The sequence below is a fragment of the Phyllostomus hastatus genome, unplaced genomic scaffold (assembly GCF_019186645.2).
Source record: "Phyllostomus hastatus isolate PE091 unplaced genomic scaffold, TTU_PhHast_1.1 phas_scaffold_1066, whole genome shotgun sequence".
In the NCBI taxonomy this organism is placed as follows: domain Eukaryota; kingdom Metazoa; phylum Chordata; class Mammalia; order Chiroptera; family Phyllostomidae; genus Phyllostomus; species Phyllostomus hastatus.
In genome coordinates this window covers 32,081,060-32,103,795 of record NW_025334004.1, presented here as the reverse complement: position 1 = coordinate 32,103,795, position 22,736 = coordinate 32,081,060, and the positions used below count along the sequence as shown (strand labels likewise).

The 22,736-nt window shown below is 63.1% G+C and overlaps 2 protein-coding genes across 3 annotated transcripts in view; one reads left to right on the top strand and one right to left on the bottom strand.

Moving 5' to 3' along the window:
• DOCK1 (dedicator of cytokinesis 1) overlaps positions 1–22,736 on the bottom strand; it is a 345,843-nt gene that overhangs the window by 139,205 nt on the left and 183,902 nt on the right. The gene's annotated exons all lie outside the window — the stretch shown is intronic.
• Positions 17,273–22,736, top strand: part of INSYN2A (inhibitory synaptic factor 2A) — a 47,155-nt gene continuing 41,691 nt past the window's right edge. Inside the window, exon 1 of the mRNA XM_045853769.1 lies at positions 17,273–17,374. The gene's annotated coding sequence lies outside the window, so the exon portion shown is untranslated. The remainder of the gene's footprint in view (positions 17,375–22,736) is intronic.

Genomic DNA, 22,736 nt, shown 5'->3' with positions numbered 1-22,736 from the left:
AAGGGCGAGACGTGAGAATCAAGGCAGAAGGGGTGTTCAGAAACGGGCGACAGTGACACCCTCTCTGGGAGTTGCCGAGACGGGGGCAGGGCAAGCCCGCGGAGCGGTGGGCCCGGGGGGTGGGCAGCGTGCACGGGTGGCCGCGGTCCCGGGGCGAGGAGAGCGCTGAGCTCAGAGGAAGAAGGCAGGCGAGGTGCGGAGGTGGCCGAGGCCGAGGCCGAGGAAATGGCGAAGCCGCAGGTCCTCACAGGACACGGGAGTGAAAACAAGGACCGGGCAGAACTGGCCTTGAAGGGAGAGGACGCGCTCACCCCCGTCTGGGTGGGGGTGGCGGACAGGCCGCACACGCGGGCACGGGGGTGGGAGCGGAGGGACAGGCACGGGGCGGGGGCGGGGGGGCAGCCCGCACGACCACTCGTACCAGACGGGTCTACAAAGCACAACAGGCACTCGGGGGGCTGCAAGGGGGCGGCCACCCCGTCGCCAAGGCAGCAAGGAGGGGACAGACATGGGGGCTGAGAACAGCCACGGGAGAAGAACGCCCCATCCTGCGAACACCTGTCCCCTGCGGCGCCACCCGGCCACGCGGAGCCCCCCGGAGCGGGACACAGACGCAGGCAAGCGCCTCCAGAGCAAGGGCCGCGCCCCGGTCCCCGGGCCGGGTCACGGGGCTGGGGCAGAACCAAGGGGAAAGGGTGCCGGTTCCGAAGGCACGCCAGCCCAGCACAGGACGTGAGCTCTCTCCCCCGGGAGAGGGACCAGGGAGTCACACCTGCCGTACGACGACTTTCCACTCCGTAAGCAAGCCAACCCTCCGGATGTCCAAGACCCCACCCACACCGAGAAGCGATGAGAAAAGGCAGCCCCCCGAGAAACCCGGGGCTGAGGGCACGTGGAGACGCCCGTGTGTTTTCGGATCAGCAAAGCTCTGGCGTGGGGGTGGGGGGGCGGGGACGCGTTGTCCTCAACGCTCGGGGGAAGTTATGAATTCATCAGAGCAGCCCTTTGTCCCGGCCCTGAGCGGGCTTCAGCCTCACTCTCCGGGAGATGGAACAGCGAGGCTGCCCAGGGAGGAGGCTGCAGCCCGTGGGCAGAAGGCAGGCTTCCGGGGTGGCGCTGGCGGGGACACGCTGTCTCCGAAAACATAAACCCCCTCTGACAAGTTCGTCCTACGTAGTGAGGGGTCCCCCCTTCAACCGCCGGCGATCGTTCCAAAGCGTGCACGGACCTCGGTGCCCCTCGCCTCTGCCCACAGGGCCCGGGCCACGCCCGTTCCGACCGTGCATTCGCTCCCCCCTTGGCAGACAGGCTCACAGACGCTGCTTCTCCACGGGGGAGCCGAGGAGCGGGTCTAACAAGTGACACCCGACAGACAGGTTCCAACTGCTCACAAGGGACTGGGGGCGGAGGGGTTGGATTTTGGTTTCTCTGAGGCAGCCCAAAGATCCGGCAGACCCCTGCTGCCGAGAGAGCAATTTCGTTCACGAATCCGGTACGCGGGCCCCTCCCCGACTCCCGGGTGTCGGCGTGCCAGGCCGCCGGTCTCGGTGAGTGAAGCCTGCTGCTGCGTCTGAGATGTGTCGACTGGGAAGCCTCACCCCCACGCGTTCATGGGACAGGTGGACAGGTGCGGTCAGGTAACACAAAGTCACGTTCACAGCCGTATCGTGCGACTCCTTCCGGGGGAAGGTGCTGGGCGATGAGAGGGAAACCTCGCTCTCCTGCCCACGTTATGTAGATGTTTCGCTACTGTTGTTTTCCGGGGGGGTGCTGTTTGTCTGTGTTTGTACAAAAAAGAAGCTGGGTTTGGAGGATTCTGAAAATGTCCATTAATCACCCCACTGAGGCAGAGCTTGTCTGCCTCTTCTTTGCTTCCGCTCTGTATAATCCGTCTTCCAATCCACCTTATGGATGCACATTTTAAGCCCCTGGATGGGATTTTGTCAGAGCAAGCGCCCATCAGTCAAAGAGCGCGGTCAGAGCCATGCCGCCTGCTCCGGGGTCTGGAAGGCAACAAGGCAGAGACACGCATGCACGATCCGTCATCGCCCGGACCAGCCGCCGCAGCTCCGGACAGACAGGGGGCGGGGCTCCGCTGAGGTCTGCTCTCCGGGACCTCGGCCGGATGCCTGGGGCTTCCAGGGACTGGAAGCTGGAGAGACTGGGGGCACCCGGCTCAGGTTCAGGCCACCGATCGTTCCCGTCCCACAGAAAGTGTGGTCGCGTCTTTAAAAGTGCATCACCAGCAGTACGGGTGAGGATCAGACAGGGGAAAGGAGGAGGGGCCTGAGGAGCGATCACAGTGTCCAAGTCCACGTTTGACCGTGACCCCGGGACCAGACGTCTGCAGCCCGAGCAGCGCTGGGACTCTCCGGGCCTGAGTGTGCGCCTGCCTTAAGGAGATGGGGCCGTGCTCTTCCCTCGGTGGGGAGGGGGGTGCCACAGGGACCCCCGGCACAGGTGCGCCAGGAGGTGGAGAGAGACGTGATCTCCAGAGCCCTGTTCTGACGGCACCCACACATCCATGCAGGAAGGGACAACTCAGTCGTGGGGTACTCCCACAGGTGGACAAACCGCACTCGCACCATCACCGTGGAAGAATTATTAAACCACAGTGCTGAGGCAGAAAGCACGCCACGGAAACGTACGTATTGCATAAGTCCATTTATATGCACAGCCAAAGCAGTTATAAGAAAATACTGTTACGGGACACACAAATGTATGACTAAACTATTTTGGAAAAGCGAGGGGCCCTAGCTGGTGTGGCTCAGTGGATTGAGCACCGGCCTGTGAAGCAAAGGGTTGCAGGTTCGATTCCCACTCAGGGCACATGCCTGGGTTGCAGGCCAGGTCCCCAGTAGGGGGCGCATGAGAGGCAACCACACACTGATGTTTCTCTCCCTCTCTTTCTAACCGCCTTCCCCTCCGTCTAAAATAAATATTTTAAAAATAGAAAGTCAAAAGCAAGGGGATAACGAGGCCCCAAACCAGCCAGAGCTCACATCGGAAAAAGGAGGAACAAGGCAGCTGAAGGGAGGAGGAGGAGCACCTGAGAACCAGGGGGCTGCGGGGGCAGGCAGACCCCTCTCCTTCTGGGTGGGGCCTCCTCCCCGCACAGGGCGGGCCGCAGGCGTGTGCAGTTGTGAGCAGGCGACACTCCGACTTCGTTCTTGTACTAGCATTTACTGACTGTTGTAACCATCTTCCACACGAACAACTGTAAACCCGAGTTTGCCCGCCCCCGTATTTATTCCCTTATATGTGTGATGTGCTCTGATTTAAAGGAAAAACGGGAAAAAATGATGCCGGTGAGCCCGATCAGGTGAAGCACGGCAGGAACCCCGAGGTGGGAGAGCTCCCGTCCCTACAGGTAAGTAAGCAGCCGACGGAACGTCGTTTCTCCAAGCGGGCTCCCCGGCTCGCCGCGCACAAGCAAACCGAGGGCGCTCCGGCAGGGAAAGTGGGGCGACCGCCGCTGCCGGAGGCTCCGCCCCTCTTCTACCAGGCCCTGGTGCGTCCTGTGAGCGCACTGGAGTCCCGGGAAACGCCGCTCGAAGGGAGCGCTTGCATTTAGTCCCACTCGGCGTGGTCCAGTCTGGTGGGTCTGGCCCGTCCAGAGGAACGGATCACGACCCCCTCAGAAATGTCTGAGAGCACCCCCACGGGTGACTCCAAATCGGACACATTCCCCCCCAGCCCAGAAGTCCTCCCGAGCACCCCACGGCGAGTCCTCAGACGTCTCCTGGGAGTGTTCCGGACACGTGACCCTTGCAGCGGGTCCGCAGACACCAGTCACCGCGCTGCAGCCGAGGGAGAAGTCCGCGCGGTCTTCCCCCAGGACCCCGCGTCTCGCTCGCGGCACTCTCAGCTTCCACGCGGCGCCCCGAGGTCACGTTCCACCAGGAAGACAAACACGAATGCGCCTGCGGCAAAGGTAATTAGTGCTAATAAACTTGTTCTGAGGAAGGAAGGGAGAAACTGCGGCGGGCCTTCGGTGTGGCAAGGGAGGAGGGATGTTTAGAGAGTGCTCTGGGGAAGAAAACCCAGCGCTCGGGTCTGTACCTGTGGGCTGCGGGGTGTCTGTGTTGTAATGCCCGACGGGAAAAGCACTTTGACGGGACGTAACGCACTCTCGCCACAGGGGTCAGCTCCACGCTCCCTGGCCGTTACCCAGAGGGGTGGAGGGCTTCCGCCCGCACAGCGGCCCGCCGCAGGTGTTCGCAGCGGCTTCGCCCCGTGCCCCCCGGGGGCCGATGGCACATAAGCTGAGCTCCTAGAAGGGACTGCTATTCCGCGTTAAAAAGAAGGAGCTGTGAAGGAGCCCTGAAAAGACAGGTAGCGAACGTAAGTGCGTGTGAGTCAGCGAGAGAAGCAAGTCTGGAAGGGCTACTCGCCGTAGGGCATTTCGGGAAACGGGGACAACGGAGCCGGGAGAAAGACCGGCGGTGGCCGGGGCTGGACTCGCCGGGCGGACGCGCCTGCGGAGCACGGAGGACGCTCGGGCCGTGAGGGGCTCTGCAGGGCACGAGCGCGGTGGGTGCGCATCACCGCACCTCCGTCAAAACCCGCAGCAGGCGCGGCACCCCGCGCACTCGAGGTGGTGGCGACGGGCCGGGCTGGGTCGGCAGCTGTCACAAACGTGCTGTCCGGCGGGGCCGGCAGCGGACAGTGCGGGAGGCGGGGCATGACGGGGGCTGGGGGGGAGGGGGACTCTCCGTACCTCCCACTCAATTCTGTTCTGAACCTGAAACTGCTCTAAAAAGTAGTCTCCAAACAATGCAATGAGAGTAACGGGAATACATTAATTCTTTGTAAAAAACAAAAAAAAAAAAGAGAAAAGACCTTTGTCTCTCTCTTCCCTCCTAACAATAACTTCACAGATGTAACTAAAATAAGAGATGCTGCACAGAAGAAGTCCACGGGCACTGAGGAATGAGGAGAAGGCTGGGGAGGGAAGGAAGGCCGGAGGGAGTGGTTCAAGGTCACTTTCTGCATCCTTCCCTTGTCTTATTTCCACTTAGGAAAAGCAGGGATTCCTGCTAAAAGTATAAAACTAGACAGGCTTTTTTTCTTTCCAAGGGAAAACACATCTCCAGAGTTAATTTAAGCAGTAGGACCTCATCGGTGAACGTGAGGTGCGACCGTCAGCCTGGGAGGGAATGAGACTTTCTCCATCCTTGGGTGGGGGAGGGGAGGGGGCGGGGCAGGGGACGGAAAAGTGCTGAGGACACAAGTCCCCTAACGACCTGGAGCCCCCAGGGTCCTGAACAGAGACGCCCCCTGGAAGGGCTTATCACAGATCTGGTCAGTTCGCGCGGAGAGGAGCCACGCCGCAGGCGCAGCCCCACGCTCGCGCGGGACGGTGGGCGGATCGAGCAGGCGCGGAGGAAGCCTGCAGGGCCTCGCTCACGGGGGTGACCTGCAAGCCCCCCGGGGCGGGCGGAGGGAGCAGGGAGCGAGGAACCGGGAGGCCTGAGGCCGCGTCCTGGCCGGGCAGCGTGGCCTGAGTCCACGGCTGGGCACAGTAAAGCCCTTTGACCTCTTAATGGACACACACCCATTTCACACCCCTGTGGATGGCACCCCAGACTCCCACGCCCCTTCCAGCACACGTAAGTGCAAAATGACCCGTGAGAAGGACACCTCGCTCTCCTTGAGAGGCGGCCGGCGCTTCCTCACGGGGCCCGGTGTCCTTTCTCGCCTCTGCAACGGTTCTTACAGGAGCGCAGAGACAGGATGGCCCCGGAAACGCCTCCCCCTGGGTCCCGTCCCGCACGCACTCGCAGGCCAGGGGGTGGGCCACCCCCTTCGGGACGCCGCCCTCCACGCCACTGACAAACACACACGACCAAGATTACACGCCCACTGGTCATGGGAATTTCTTAAAAGCTAAAGAAGGTAAAATTGATTTTTGAACATCTCCGGGACAGGAACCAGCTTTGCACAGTGTGTAACGTGCGCTCCCTCTCTACAGCACCCGGCTCTTCAAGCCGGAAAACACAGTGCAGCCTCAAAACTGAACTTCATCTCGCTGGCAGGTTTCGGTCTCTGCGCGTGGCACCGTTTCCAAACGCGGCGTTCTGGCACGCCGCACGGCCCCCTGGGACACGCAGCAGCAGGCTGGTTCACAGCGATGGGGAATGACCTGCAGGCCGCATGGCCACGTGAAAATGACCAGGGGCCCAGGCCGGGGACGGGTGTGCACAGGGACGGCTGGCACCTCAGGGTACCCCCGGGGGGCACTCGTGCCCCATCCAGGGGGTGGCTGAGGCCAGAGATGACCACCCCTCCCCTAGGCCATCTTGACTTTTCACCGATCACAGGCATTACTTTTGAACATATTTTTATAGAAATGACTGTCTGAACTTTCCCTGTTTAGCCGATGATCTAATCTGTGATTGCTACCAGAATAAAATCCACGTATTAAAAGTCAGTAAGAAAAGCTGATAAACGCTAGAGGCGGAAAGGAGAGTGGCCGAGAGCAGAGGGAGTGTCTCAAGGCCGCGCATGACACTGCAGGACACTGCCACGGTGGCCCCGTGCCACCTCACCTCTGTCCGGACCCAGGGAGCGCACGGCGCCGGGGGCGGACACTAAGGAGCCCTAGGGACTGCGGGGGACGCTGCTGCTTCAATGTGGCTCCATCGACGGCAACAAATGCACCACCCGGTGGAGCACCGTCAGTGGGAGGGGCAGGGGTCACATGGGCAACCTCTTTACCTTCCTTCCCCTCAATCTGGCCGTGAACCTAAAACTGCTGGAAAAAATAAAGTCTGGATAAAAAATCAATAATAAGAGCTATTAAATGTCAGAGGCAGATACAGCAATAACAAAAGCATGCTCCAAGGAGGACCGGATGCTGGTGGGATCCCATCTCAAGACCGCAGACTTCCCAGTCGGTGACACTCGCTGGGCAAGCCTCTGTCAGGACAGGAGGGACGCTGCTATCTTCGTGAAGGTGGGCGCACCAGTCGGCCTGGGGGGGGGGCAGCGTGTGCCCGCACCCCGAGACCACCCACCTGCTGAGCCAGGAAGAGGAGGCAGGGAGGGAAGCCCCCTGCGTGCAGCCCGCCACCCTGGCTCCCTGCCGCCCGCCTGCGCCGGCGTGCAGGGCTCGGCAGCCCAGCCGGAGCGCGGGGAAGGACAGCGCGAGGGGCCGGCTGTCAAGCGTTAAGTCATTAAGCCCTTGTCGCCCTCAGAAATCTGCCACAGAGTACTCTGAACTTCCATCCCACTCCGCTAGAGAAATGCAGTAATGCTAATGCCGCCGAGGGGGAGAATTTGCATTTGGCTTCAAACTTCACGTAGGAGGACTCCCAGCGACGGGAACGGAGAGAGAGAGAGAGAGAGAGAGACCAGCAGAGGTCATCCTGCTCCGGCGCACCGCCGGCCACAGGCCGCTGCTCAGAGGGACAGGACTGGCACTCGCCCATCCGAGGGCCTGTGCCATTGGCACCTCAGGTGCAATGCGGGACAGGCTGGAGAGACGAGGGCCAGCGGCGCAGGGGAGGTCGTGGGGAAGAAAGGGCAGACTCGGCTCCTGGCGGATTTGCATTTCTGGATTCTCGCTCCACTGGGGAGTTGTTTCCTGGCTATCACAGAAAGGCCCCGCCCCCACCCCGATGTATCAGCATCTACCTGCACAGGGTCCTCCATCCTTCAGCATAAACTCTCGGGCACAGACCCCTCGGCGGGGGGGGGGGCTGAAGCCGCAGGTCACTCGTTGAGCTGGTGCCCCCGGGAGTCCGTGGCAGGGAGGAGCGGAGGCTGGGCTTCCCGGGCAGAGCGCTGGGCCCCGTTATGGGCCCTGCAGGCGCCCGCAGACGTGGCGATGGCAGCCCGGCGCGTCCTCTTCGCGGTGGTTTCCGGCGGCAACGGGACAATAACCGCCAAATTAAGACTCCATAAAAAATTTCATTCTCGCTCTCAGGGAGCCAAAACACAGACAGAAATCGTCGCCTCTTTCTGTTTTCCTGATTCACAAAAATCAGTAAGAGCGGCGCGATGTCGCGGTGCGTGTGAGTGACTGCGAAGCAGGAGCCGTGGCCGCCAAGCCCGGCTTTCCCGGCCGAGCCTCCCCGTCCCCGGGAAGCAGCACCGCGGACAGCGACAGGCTCGCCGCAGCCCTGCGAGGGCGACCAGGATTAAAGGCGCGGTCGGAGGCGATGGGCCCCCCCGTGGAAGTCAAGCGGCTCCGAGGTTCAGGTGCGTGGGTGCGGGTGCCCACAGGAGGGGGCGGGCACATCCACGTGGAACTGCGGCTGCGACCCCTGCGTCTCCGAAGGTCCCCTGGTCAATGCTACGCGGACGGTCCGCGTCCCAGCGGCGGCCTGCATTCATCTTTACAACCTACCCGACGGAGCACTTCCTGGCGTGGGTCCTGTTCTTGCACTGCGCACCCTGCTCTTCCAAACCCCCGTTTAGGGAGAGAGGCGGCTCTGGTCCAGGAAAGCAGGCTCTGCAGCCCCCCTTGAAGCCCGCCCTCCCCCACCGCCCCAGGCCGCAGGCCGCAGGCCGTGTGAACCCAGAGCTGGATTTCCAGCTCTGACCATGGGTCGCGATCGACCTCCCCGCGCAGTCAGCGAGTCACGAAGCCAGACGGCCAGAGGCCAGGGGTTCGCCCCCACACCCGGCTCCGCTCCCCTCCCCTCCCCTCCGGCCTCCTCCTCCCCTTCTCCCGCCTTCCACCTTCAGAAACCTGAGTGAGATTTTCCCACACGGAATGACCTCCGATCTTTCTTTCCTTTTACAGAAACCCAGATCAAGCCCGAACACACACGCGTACACACTGCATTTTGCTCTTACACTCCAAAGGCAAGCTCGGCCTCGTCCTGACTCCTGTGCGTCCCACGTCCTGGCCCATCCAGGGCAACCTTCGTGCAAAGAGGAAAAGGGGTTCTCAGAGCGGCCCCTCGATGTCGCTGGAGCACAGCATGAGACCGGAGGCGTGCCTGGGGGCCGTCGAAGGGACCCCAGGACCTCGGAGGGCTCTGCCGCCAAAAGACAAACTCAAAGGTGCTTCCTCGGTTCCACACGCCTGAGTGGGGGTCCGGCCTCTCGGTGCCGGGTACACGCAGGCCCAGCACGGAGCAGAGGCCGTGTCACCTGCCGCCTGGTGACTTACCGCACCGTGCATGATGGCCTGATTCTAACTAACTAGTGTCAGGCTACACAGCAACGGCGCTCTGCGAAACTACACCACAGGCTCACTGCACGTCTTTAAGAAGATCGAGAATGGCCAGCAGGAGACAGAGGACAGTTCTGACGAATCTCAAAGTGGACAGCAGCACAGTGAAGTGGACTGAGTTCACGGTCACTGGGGCACATTTTAGGCGTGCTTAGCAATGACACAGCATCGAGAAATCTTTGCTCATCGATGATATTCAATGCTGAAGGACTATATGTAAAACAATGAAGATACTTGTCTGTTTGATTGATCCTTATGTTAGAGAAAAACCCACATTTAAGTTAATACTTGACCATTTTTTTTTCATATGAGTTCAAAGAGCAATTACAAAACTTAACTCTTCACCTCAGCTGTTTGGAAAGTATCAAAAAAAAAATATTTCACACTGATCACCATAACAGCTGCAGTATTGAAAGCCTACAGCAAAGATATTCTGGGTGGCAGTGTGAAGCATTTAAATAAATAAGTCAGCCCCGGTTGGTTTGGCTCAGTGGACTACATGCCAACTGTGGACCAAAGGGTCGCTGGTTCGATTCCCAGTCAGGGCACATTCTGGCTTGCGGGCCAGGTCCTCATTTGGGGCTGCACAAGAGGCAACCACACACTGATGTTTCTCTTCCTCTCTTTCTCCCTCCCTTGCCCTCTGTCTAAAAATAAATATGTAAAATATTAAAAAGTCAACCAATCGGTGAGAGATAAAAACCCAATCTGAACTGTCCAGTGCTGTCTTGTCTGTCGCATGCCGTGGTCCCTCAGGGGATGAGGGAGGCCCAGGCCCCAGCCGTGCTGGCCCTCTCCGGGAGGGGCGACCGCATTCCAGGTCTCATGGCTACGGCAGCCCCACTGCCAGCGGAGCAAAGCCCCCGCGGTAGGCACCACAGCGATGCTGCCGTTCCCGGCTGTGCTGTGTTCTGTTCCCCAGGAACCTGAATGCTGAGACCTGAAATTACTGTGTGTCGCCAAGTGCTCACAGACAACCAGCTCCGTCACCACGTCCCTGCCCAGGGGCGACCCGAGACGGGACGTCTGCCCTGGTTCTGCTCGGGTCTCGGTGGGGGCAGGTGCGCCCGGCCTCCAGGGCGCACGGGCAGCACGAGGGCAAGTGCTTCATTAAACCCACCCTCAAACTCCGAGACGGCGGACGGCACCATGACATCGGCACAACGTATGCCAGGGGCCAGGGGTCGGCAAACGGCAGCCCGCGGGCCGAACACCGCCCACTTCCTGGTTTTACAAATAAAGTTTTATTGGAACTCGGCCCTGCGTGCGTGTGCCTACGTATTGCCATGGCCGCTTTCCTGCTTCAGCAGCAGAGAGGCGTTTCCAGGGCAGAGACTGTGCGACCTGCGAAGGCCAACACAGTCGTTCTGTGACTCTTTAAAAAAAAAAGCTGGCGGCCCCTGCGGGAACCGTCCTTTCTGCCCACGATCCGGCGGCACAGGCAGCTCCCCGTGAGGGCGGTCCCCAAGCATGGCCACCACGCCTGTCCCGGGACGAGTGAGGTCGTGTTTTCCCGGAAAAGGACAGAGTGCGTCCAGGTCTCAGAACCGGGTCGCTGGTGGAGACACACGGTGAGAACAACCAAGCCCTCGGGCGAAGTGGGGTGGTTCCTGGATGCTCCCGGACACAAGTCCCGGCCACCCGCCGCATCCCGGATCCCGGGAGCTGCTGCTCTGTAGGACTCCCGCCTGACCGAGTCATCTGCGACCCTCGCTGTGCCCCCTCCCGCACCTGACGAGTGGTGCAGAGAGTGGATTCGGGGGGCTTCTAGGCTCCAGGGACCACCGTCGGCATAAACTGCGCCGGGACCAGAGGAAAGGGTGGTGGCGGCAGCGATCCCCCGCCCCCCCAGGAAGCAGTAACGGAGCAGTGGCTGTGCCCTAAACCGGCCTGCGCTGAACAGGCAGTGGGACCTGCGATGCCGAGACCGGTCCTTTGCCCGGAAGAAACCAGCGTACGCTCTAGTCAAACACTTAGTAAACCCACTTACAGTGGGGAGCCGAGTGCGGGGCCACAGTTAAAAACACGGAAGAACTGCGTCGAACTGGACGAGACCCGTAGAAGCGCCGAGAGGAGCACAGTGGTCAGCTCCAACTCGCTAACACTTTGGAAAGTGGAGGAGACGGGGAATCGTCCACAATGCCGCCCAGCCAGCCCCTCAGTGTGCGGTTCACGCATCGGAGGAGCGTCTCCTACGCTAGTGCCCGGCCGCGTGTAGGGGGGGGGCGATGGTAGGAGGGACGGGCGCGAAGCCCGTGTCTTCTCGGCTCTGGCCCTCCCCCCGAGCGGGAGGGAGAGCGGGGCCGGAGCGGACTCGGCGCACCCACGCTCTGTGCCGCCAGCCCAGATCGCGGCGCCTGTGCAGAGATCGGCCGCACACGGCGCTGGGAGCCGCCGGTGTGTCCGTGTGGCCCCACCGGCACACATGTACGCAAGAGTCAAGGGTAGGCTGCACTAGCCGCAAAAGACGCATCTCTCTGTGAGGTCGTATTCTAAGTAGCTTCTGACACGCTGGATCCCGCTGACTGATGAGGAAGCCCCGGTTGCCTGGGGCGCGGGGGGGGGGGGGGGGCTCAGTGAAAAGCAGCGCCTGGCGAAGGGAGACCCGCCAGCCCGCCCGTGGCCGAGCCGTCCTTTCACGCACGGAGCTCGCTCGCTCCAAATGAGTCCCACCCGTGGATGAGTGACGCTTTTAAAACACTGACTCTGTTCGGCATTCCAACGCGGAGATCACGCACGCCTGTCAGGACACGGGGAACGGGGCGTCTGCGGGAGGTCTCTGCATCTCACGCGGCGCGCAGACCACAGGCCCGCGTGCTGCTGGGGCCCGGCCTGCTCACGCTGCACGGCGAGCACAGCCACGTCCCGGCCCAAGGCTGGTGTGCCTCCCGACTCACCCAGGTTCCACTCCAGCGGGGTTCTCAAACCTCCTTCCAGTGCTAACAAAGTATCTGCTTCCCTGGAAAAAGCAGGAATGCAAGCAAGAGCTGAGCTCTCCACGGGCCTCAGAAAGCCAGGAGCTCTACCCTGGGGGCGCCCGCTGAGGTCCACTTACACGACCCGGAGGGGCGGCTGGGACACCCCTGCCTGGCTTTGGTCTGCTCACCCTCTGCCTATGAGGGGTGCCTGCAATACTGAGCTGGATTTGTGCAGATCGCCCACAGCCGCAGAGCCCGAACTGGGGTGGGGGGGCGGTTCCTGGGGCTGAGCCCCGCGGCCCGCCCCAGACAGCGGGGGACGGAGGCCGAGGCAGCGGCGGAGGTGACGGTGCTCATTAACACCCGGGACCGAAAGGGAAAGAGCCAGCGACGTACGAACCCTCAGGTGGAGATGTTGCCTCCGTGCTATTTCCATGGTGCGAATGAGTCACCGGCCCTAATTCAAGGGACCTGAAAGTCTCATCAGCAGTGTCACGGGTCACAGTGTTTACTCTGTTGGGAAGGGCGGCGGGTGCCATTCAAAGGAATCTCTTCGTTTTCACAGTTGGATGCGGCGAACACACGCGATCATCCATACATTTCATCCACCAGAACTTCAGGGCACGATGCTCACGACACGCCACGACACGCCACGACACGCCAGGACATGCCCCAGAGCGAGGCGGTCCCCCTTCAACGGGCAGGGAGACGCGAAGTGCGAGACGGTTGGGGAGCAGGCAGCTCCCCCGTAACGACCACCCGCTACACTGCGGCCAAGAGCGGCCCTGCAGGGCCGTCGGCCCCAGCCCCGCCCCCCCAGCCCTCATTCGCTGCGGCACTGCCCACCCACAGGGGCGCCTTTTCCTCACGTGACACGTCCCGAACCCGGCGTTCGGGGCTCGGGGTGAGCACAGACACAGAGCGAACTGAGGAGGCTACCGTGCAAAGTGAGACAAAAACAGCACACGATCTCGCTGATCAGTGGCCCCCGGTGAACAGAGTGAACCAACGCGCAGATCGGAAGCAGAGCCGCAGAACACGGGATGGACTGGTGGTGGTTGGGGGGGCGGGGACGGCTGAAAGAAGGTGGAAGGGTTGGTCGAGGACCGTACAGAAAGGACCCCTGGACCTGGACACCGGGTGGGGACACCCCGAGGGAGCAGGGCGGGGCGCCGGGCCGAGGGGAGCGAAGGGGGGAAACTGGGACAACTGTAATAGCATAAATAACATGTTTTTTAAAAAAGATCTGCTTGAAACTTGGAGTCACCGACTTCTCTAACAAAGTTATTTCCTCTTGCTGGCGACTCCATGCCCACATTTACATCTCAAACTTACTCTTTAGAAACACCGATTCTGAAGTTTCTTCCTTCACTCCACGGACAGGGCCCAACGGGAAGCACAGTGGAGAATAAGCACCAGCAGAGTGAAAGCCAAGTTCGTGCAGGAGACCAAGAACCCTCCCTCTTCCAGCCAAGGAGGCCCGGGGACCCCTGGGAGGGGAGGGAGCGGACCTGCCACGGGGCGGGGACCAGGGCGCGACGGGGCGGGCGGGAGCCGGGACTGACGAACCGCACTCCGACCACGTCCCTCTTCATCCAGGGCCACTGAGGCGTGTGCGGCACGCTGGAGTCACACTGAATTATAACGCGGGTTCTTGAGCAGATTTCAAGCTCACGCAGACACCGCAGACCTGGGTGGGGCCACGCTGCCTCCTGACATCCAGCGGAGTGGGGCCGGAATCTAAGCTCCGTCTCTTCCCCACCGTGGGACCCCCCCGCCGTGGGACCCCCTGCCGTGGGACCCCCCCCCCCCGCCCGCTGTGGGGCCTCGTGATCATCCTCCTGCAGCTCTGACGTGGGCATCCCTGACCTTTGCAACGCGGACACCGGAACTCGCTAAACCGTGAGGCTGGAACCGCAGCCACTCTCTGCGTAACGCCCGCACACTTCCGAGAAGAAAGCGAAAGAAGAGAAACTCAGGTAGATATTGCCTTAGTCGTGCATCCTGCACTTTGTGTTCTTCTCTTCTTCCGGTGGCTTCGACGCGTCTGCTTTCAGGAGACCCTGCTTTAAAAAACAGCTAGTTTTCCCTCTGCAAGCTCTTTTTCAGCAAAACTTTGAAGCACAATATTAGAGACTGATTTTTAACTGACGTGATTCCTGAGATGAATCTACTTTCTAGGGACTTCGACTCTTCTCCTGAGGAAACCGAGCACCACCGTTCAGTCTAGGCCCTGAAGACATGCGCCCCGGGGGTGCCCCGGGGGAGCGTGGGCAGGGACGGCGGAGCCCCACCGGCCCGCCGGCCCCCAGCTCGGCGCTGCCTTCGAGGAAACAGCACGAGGACCCACCGACCTCACACCCACGTGGAGCCTCTCTCCGGAGCCCGAGGGACAGTGAGACCACTTTTCACCGGCGTGTACGCTTGCGAAGTTGCAGACGTGCCGTTGAGTAGCGCAATAGGCAAAGGGCATCTTACTTCAAAAAGGGAGGGGGGGATTACCCGTGATTTCAGCAGACTCGGGAAAACAGCTGTCAGCCCCCAGACGGTCGAACAACCGACGGTGGTCTTGATGGTGCCGAGGAGTCCAACAAGACTCCCCCCAACCGAGAAAACGGAGCCTCCTGATCTGCCAGTCACAGCCTTTCATTTTCTCCCCAGACTCACACACCACGCCGCTGTCCCGCCTCACTGTCCCCAGAGCCACTGTCTGGTCGGCTCGCGCCGCCACCTCTGGCTGTGCTCTGTGCTGCGTGGCATGCATTTACGTGTACCTGTCTCCGCTCAGGGCCCCTCGAGTGCCCGCGTCCCACGCCTCCAGCACAAATGCAGGTTCCTGGCCGCGTGACACGCAGGCACCCGCGTAAGGGATGGGGGGCGGGCTTGGACTCAGCGGATTCGCAGTCCTGAGGCCGGGCAGGAAGCTCCCCGGGCTGCCGGCAGAATTCCTGAGCCCACAGCCACCATGGCCCCGTCCCCCAGAGACAGAGTCGGAAGGAGCTACGGGGATGATCCCTCCCACCTGGCATTAAATGTCCCCGAGTCCTACGCGTCCCCCACACTGGCTCCCTTCCCGGCAGGACAGCGAGTTACAGGGCTGCTCACGCATCGCCTAAATGGCAAAGGATGGAAGAACCCTGCCTCTCCAGCCGACTCCCGCCAGCAGCGCCACCCAGCCAGCCGGGGGAGTAAATAGGCTAGAAGCCCGACTCGGGGGTCCTGGGCAAAGAAGGGCGAGTACACACACCAGGCGGCCGGAGCTGGGGCGCACCGGGTCAGGGCTCTCTCTCGGGGTCCTCCCTCCCGGGTCAGGGAGTCTGAGGGTGGCAGACTCGATGCCCCACAGCATGCTGAGAGGTAAGGGGAGACGGGATGGGATGTTTTTCTTCTGGACTCTCTGGAGTATCTCCTGGACCATCACCCCAAGCGCCCACACAGAGGCCAGTGAAGCCTTTCCCATAAAGCCGTTCACAAAGAAGAGACGCCAAGGGGAGCACAGTGCTGGGCTCAGCTCAGCTCGAAAACGAGGAGGGAGCCATGGCCGGGTCCCAGTCACAGGGCTGCCACTAGGGGCAGGGACCCGGGCTGTGCCGGCGGAGCCGTGTGCACCTGCAGCTGCGTGTGTCTGCGGCGAGGGACGGCATGTCCCCACGTGGCCTCCCAGTTGTTCCCCGAGGCCTGCGGCCACCCTCGGGTCCACCGTCACCCTGTCCTTCCTCGAGAGCTGTTCAGGTGAAGGAGCGTGGCTGCTGGCGAGTGTGTCCACAGGGTGAGCTTCAAACCCGAGCCCGGGAAAGTGTGGGGGCCCGGGGACCTGCAGCCAGCTGGCGAGGCGGGCCCGGGCCCAGGCTCCAGGGCCGGCCTGCCAGGAGCCGGAGCGGCCCCTGGCCAGCTGCTCTGAGCTCGGAAGACCTACTTGTTGGTAGATTTGGGGGAAGGGGTGCAGGGTGGGGTGCAGTTCCTTGTACATTCTAGATCTCTCCCCAAGTGGGCCTTACTTTGCCCTGAAACAGATGTGGTGTGCGCCCGGTCCACTGCGGGTGCTGGCTGGTGTGCGATGGGGCTGCGGGGGGTGGGGGGGCTGGTCTTGGTGAGGAGGGGCAGGGGCCTGCCTGCGCTGGAGTCCCCCTGAATATCAGGGGGCAGCGGACCTGGCAGGTGCCTCCCTCCCCAGGCCACTCACAACCAGCCTGTCCGAGGTCTGCGCTTGCTGGGGCTCACACCAGGTGGAAGCCACAAGGAAACCTGCCCTTGACCCTCATCTCCACGGCAGCCCGCAGGTGAGGGGGGCAGGGACGCCTGGATTTCAAAGTCCCACCGGGCCGGGCGGGGTGGTACAGGAGCCGGTGGTGGCGCGGGGTCCTCAGCAGCCCCTCCCCAGAGACGGCGCGGGGTGCCCTGCTGCCCTCCAGCTGCTCCAGAGGCAGCTCCGGGGTAGACTCAACAAGTTCCAGGGCCCCACAGCGCCGCCTACAGCCCAGAGACCCAGAGGACTCACAACGGCGGAGCCCCGCGCGCAGGCGGCAGCCGCCGCCGGCTCCTTCCACCGCCTCCTCCGGCTCGGGCTGGGGCTCCGGTGTCTGCGGGCGAGCGGGCGGGGGCCCCTTCGCTCCCTCCGGACCCCCCACCCCGCGCACACGGTTGGCCCTGCACCGCCCCCGCCCCCGCCCCCGCGGCCCGGGGCTCCGCCCGCCTCGGTGCCAGCCGGGCGCACAGGCAGCGGGCGTGCGCGGCTCTGGCTCTCCGGTGCCCTCTCCTCCAGGCTCCGTGGAGTAGCCGGGACCTGGGGGCCGCGGCAAGGACTTCCCTCCGGCTCCCTCCCCCGCTCCGCCCCCACCTCCCGGCCCCGGCTCCCAGACCTCCCCGAAGACAATTGCAGTAAATGAGGACATCGGAGGAGCAGGAAGCCGGGCGGCTGTGGCTGGCTCCACCACGCCGCGAGCCAGCGGGCGCGCGGGCGTCCCCGGAGCCCGCGGAGCTTCTGCCTCCTCGTGCGCGTAGCTGGTAGCCGAGCCGGGCCGGAGGGACGCGAGCTGCGGCGCGGGGGCCGGCCGGGCGGGCCGCGCCGTGGCCGTGGAGGGGGCGGGTGAGGGGCGCGCAGCCGGCCAAGTCCCCGGAGCGGAGCCTTCCTCCGAGCCAGCCCCGCGAGCCTCCCTGCGGATGCCCTGTCCGGAGTGCTCCGTGCCGCGCCAGGCTCGCCCGGGTCCGCGGCGAGACATGCCCCAGCCAGGCGCTGCGCCGACCTCGACTTAACTGTAAGCAGCGGAAGGTAAGCGGAGCCCCGCACGCCCTCCTCCCGCGCCCGCCCGGGGGCTCCCTGCACTTGGCCACAGGCACGGCACCACCCTGACGGGCGCCGACCCGGCTCAGGTGCTTGCACTCGCCCAGGAAGGGGCTCAGGGAGGACTCGGCGGCTCTGGGGCCGGGGCGCTCCCGTGCAGCTGGAGTGGACCGGAGCCGGCGGCGCAAGTGGGGGCGGGGGGCGAGGTTATGCAACTGGGTCTGGTGTGGCCGGGAAACCGAGGGGCATCCGGCAACTTCGGTGACCGCCAGGGAGGAGTGGGGCCGCGCGGCTGCGATGTGGGTTCCCGACAAACGCCACAGCCTGGGGAGCGCCCCACAGCCCTGGCCAGGCAGAGCTGGAGGGACCGGGGGCAGCCGTGGCCCCGACCGTTTCCAGGTTGTTAAGTGTTTCCCAAACTAAAGCAAACTGGCAAGTGAGGCTGATTAACTTCGGGGGGGACGAGGCTGAGCAGGGGGGCCCTGGCACTGGCCGCGGCGGGGGAGAGGCGCCAGCGGGAGGGAAGGCAGATGCCCACGTGAAACGCCCGTCTCCTTCCGTGGCGCCAGGGCTCGCTCTGCTTGGCACCTTCCCCGGGGGCTTCCGGCCGGGGTCTGCGCCCTCGGGGCTTCCGGATGCGGGCACCCGGAGCCGGCCCGGATGGGCGTGGGGAACCGGTCCGCGCTGCAGACCGAGCAGGCAGGCTTGCGGGCCGGCGAGGGCAGAGAGGAGGAGGAGGGCTTCTGCCGGCCAGCCAGGGCCGGGCCAGGGCAGCGCCTGGAGGAGCCCGAAGTCAGAGCGCATCTTGCTGGTTCATGCTCCGTGTCACCATTTCTCAGATAAAGAGCCTGTCCCTGTGACCTCAGTGTTCTATGACCCAAAAATATGCCACGGGGAGCCGGAGCCCGGCTCAGGGGTGCCAGCAGGCGGGGAGGAGGGGCGCCTCTGGAGTAAACAGGGGAGAAAACGGGTGCCTCTGGCTCCTCTGCGGAGCGGGACTCAGGCCCGGCCCCTCTGCTGCTCCGGGTCTGGGCCTGGGGGCCGGGAGCCAGGTCAGGCCCCTGAGCCAGCAGCAGCCTCGGAGCCGTTTAATTTGACCTTGTGTGCTTAGGCGCTCAGATCCTGCGGATGCCTCCTGAGGTGAACCGGCCGGAGCAGGGAGGACCTTGGGGCCAGCCCTGCCTGGGCCAGGGACCCGGGCCATCACTGCGCAAGTCTCCAGACGGAGGGTGAGGCTGGGGCGCACACTGGCAGCCTTTCCCCGGGACACGGGTTTGCTGGGGGGTTCTCTCTCCGTGTGCCGGTGGGGAATGTCAAGGTTACTGTGTGGGCCGGGAACCTGACTGAGAAGCAGCACCCCAACTGTCCGCCCCAGGCCACCCCCAGTGAGCAGCACGTAGACGAACACGCTCCAGCCTCAGTCAGCTTGGGCTCCACACGGAGCCAGAAGTCAGTCACCATCCACTTTGCGGAGGCAGGGAGCGCAGGCGCTCGCCCGCCGCGCCGTGCTATTTATGACACCCGTGTCCTGTTGCATGTTACTTTTCGGAGAAAAGTTCTTACTTATCTTTGCCATTTTTTTGTTGTTGTTGTTGGCAAGAAAGACAAGCAAGGGCGTACGAGCAGCTCAGAGGAAAAATGGAGGTCCCGCCATCCGCATGCCTCTCCAGATATTAATAATTTACTCTCCGTGTTTACTACCCACGTTAGATGGCACTGCTCCTCACGAGGGTTCCATGAGAGGCGCGTTGGGAGGGGAGAGGGAAAAAAAACACGTCTGGCACGGCCACCACTAATTGCATGGCTTGGCATGCATCACGTTAGCTGCGGGGAGCGGGAGCCCGTCCTCGCGTCACGGAAGTCATCGCTTCCTCACAGACGGAGGGAAGGGTCCCTTTAACCTCTGCGGCGCAAGGAAAGGCCCCTCCTCTCGGGCGGGGCGCCCCGGGAAAGCACGGCACGCCTGCAAACTCGCTGGGGTCGCCGAGGCTCCGTTTTTCATTGTTGTGACTGAGGCGCGGGGCTTTGACTTAAAGCAGGCCCATTATCCTATTGAGCAGCCAGCCCCGAGCCCGGGTGAGAGAAAGGCAAGGGCTGGAGAGCTCCCGGTCTGCACAAAGAGCTTTTCAAAAGCCCTCTGGAGGGCTGGACGCTCTCTTAATCTGCGGACGCGGGGCTCCGCTCCTCTCCCGCCGTCGCGTCCCCCAGGGCCGGAGAGGGGACCGCGGCTCTTTGTCTCGCCCTCTGTGCAGGAAGAGGAAATTAAGTAAATAAGTAAACGGATGAAAGCCGCGCACGTGAAAGGCACCTGCCTGCCGGGAAGACTCCCACTCGTGGAAATCAGCAGCCAGAAAATAAAACTGGTTTTCCGGACCCGCGGCGCAGCGCGGCAGAGCCGCTGGACAGATGTGCCCACTTAGCCAGACGTCTGCTGTCTCCTGCCTGCGCTCTGCGCCCGCCCAGCGCCCGCGCCTCTGCAGGGGCCGCTCTGAGCTGTTGGTTTTGAGGGAAGCAGAGGCCGGGCCTCTCCTGGGGGGCGGGGGTGGCGACAGAGAAATCGCAGCTACGGGACAGAGCGGCACCCCCGGGGGGCCGGCGTCCGTCAGGGCGGCTGGGGCAGGGTCGCCCGGCCTACGTGACTCAAACGCTCCGGGCCCGCCAGACAGCTGAGCAGTGCGTGTGGAGGCCGGCGCTGGAGCCAGCAGGGGCCGCCGCCGGAGGGCGCACGGCCGAGGCCGGTCACAGTCGCCTGGAAGTGCGAGGTCCCGAGGACTCCCCGGGCGTGGCCACTGCAGACTCCTCTGTCGCGCGTGTGACGCCCCCCCCCCCCGGCCCGGGATTCGCTCGCACCATTCACGCAGCAGGTCCTTGCTAGTCTCCTCACAGATTTGATTTTAATATTTCATAACATTATTGAATGGCTTTAATATTTTAAGGCCAAGTTTAGGATGACTGATAGGACACGGCAACGCTGTTACTGCGATGAGGTTTGCAGGCAAACATCTGGATGAGCCTTTGCATCCGGTACGGGAGCTAACCCGCACCGTCAACGTGGTGGTAAGACACTGTAACTTTTCATCAGTTCACGTACAAAGCACATTTCACGCGCAGATTAAGTGGAGAGCGGACACGGGGCACCGCGGCGGGGGGACCCGGGTCCCTAGAAACGAGCTGCTCGGACGCCACGTCACGCCCCAGAGGAAGGCACATCAGGGACGGGTTCGCACCTCCGGACCAGGTACAGCGGTGACTCTGCGCCAGAGGCGGGGGTGCTAGGAGGTCTCTAAGCCACCGAGAGCCTTAACTCTCAGAGTAAGAGAAACCGCGACTTCAGAGACCAGAGACCGTTCCCGGTTCCAACTCCAGCTCCGGGTCGGAAGCCCGTCAGAGCCCTCGGGCCGTGGGCCGCCAGCGCTGTCCGGCCGCGGGGGCGCTCGCGTCCCCTGCGCCGGGGACGCCGTCCCCGCTGTGAAGGGCGAGTGGAGGGGCGCACAGGTGCCGTCAAGTGACACTCCGCGGGCCTAAACAAAGACAGAACACTCCACCCCGAGAGCGCCGGGTCCTTCTGCCAAGTGCGTATCCCCAGCTCGAACTGGGGCGGAGAGGAAAACGAACCAGCGTGCAGAAAAGCACGTACTAGGGACACGGGAAAACACCACGTTTCTACATTGTGCACCGCTGGACTAGCGCCGTCTTCCGAAAGGATGTGTGTCCGGAGTCCTCGCCTGTGCGTGTGGGGCACTGAGCCGACGACACGAAGGGCGGCGCGCCCACTGCCGTGCGGGTTTGCCCTCTGACCCTGTGACCCTCTGTCGTTAAGAAGTTGGAGAGAGGACCACGCTTCCATGCTGTAGGGCCACCCAAGTGACGTGACTCGAGCCACCACGGGGGTGAAGAAACTTAAAAAAAAAAAAACAACCAACAACTTAGAAGGCAGAATGCTGGCTGAAGTGTATATTGCAGTTATTATGGAAAATTCCAATTCAGTCCTTAATAATCTAGCCCTGGGCATGGAATGAAATGCAGCAAACGACGGCATGGGAGGGACACGGGAAGGAGACGATGGGGCGCTGAAATTGCTACTGGCAGCCTCGAGAATAAAAGTTGTTTTTTTCTCGGCCTCCCTCCTCTGGAGGGAAAGGGGGGCCTCCCTCCAGTGGCTCAGCCGAGGAACCGCCGGGGGGCGGTGGGGGGCACCATGCATGCCGCTCCGTGACCCCTGCGCGGTTCCGCAGTGCGCAGGGAGGGCCTCCGGGATCAGCGGTGGCGGTGGCTGGCCCAGGGAACACACGTGCACGGCTTTGTCCAAAGAGGACTGGGGCCCGTGCAGACGTGCCAGGAGGGAGCAGCTGAGGCCGTGGCCACGCGAGGCGGGCTGCCAGTCCGAGGGGAGGGTCCCCGGGAAGCTCCAGTCCAGGAGGGAGAGGAGGCGGCAGGGCGGGCCGGGAGAGGGCACGGGGCCCCACTGGAGGCTCCCAGCGGGAGCAGCGCCCGGGCCGAGACCAGACGGAGAGGGGACCCAGTGCACCCAGCACACACGCGCGTCCTGGGGCTCTGCCCGGCGGTCAGGTGCTCGGGCCGGGGGACCGGCGGGGAGGAACGGGAGGAGGCGGTGGGGAAGGCCCGGGCAGGAGGTGGGAGAGTGAGTGGAAGAGGCGCGGGAAACCAGTGGGAGGAGGACCGGCAGGACAGGCAGTGGGGGTTCCGACCGGAACACATTTCCGGAGGATACGTGTGGACAGAGATAAGCCGGAGAAGAGGCACTGCGGCCCAGTGCGCAGGGGGTGCCCAGGGAGAATTAACCAACCGGCACCGAGGGTGACGGGTGGCCCTGGGGCGGACGGAAGGGGGCGGCCGTGACAGGAACCCCCGGCGGCAGACGTTGGTAACGTGGTGACACGCAGAGCAGTGGAAAGAGGGTGCCCTGGGCACGCGAGGTGGTGCTGGGTGACAGACATGACGACAGAGAGGTTGGGGAGCCGGCGGGTTTCTGGGCTCGGATGTGCGCTGGCAGCCGTCTGGGCTGGGGCCCGGAAACAGTGTTCCCAGGTACACGCTCAAGCGTTCCGTCACCTCTGACTCCTCGGGACCTCCATGAGGAGTGCTTTCAAAGCGGGGAGCAGCGGGCCGGGGGCGGGGGGGGGGGTGACAGCACGGAGAAACGACCAAGGACCAGGAGTAGCACTGTCTAGGGACGGGACCGCTGACAGACACTGAAGGAGGCTGCTCACAGCGGGCCTGGCCCGTGGTGTCGCAGGAAACCCAGGGAACCCGGGTGGGACGACAGCTCCCCTCCCCCAAGCCCCGCAGCGCCCCTGGTCCCGGCGGGCATGAGGGGGCAGGCTCCGGA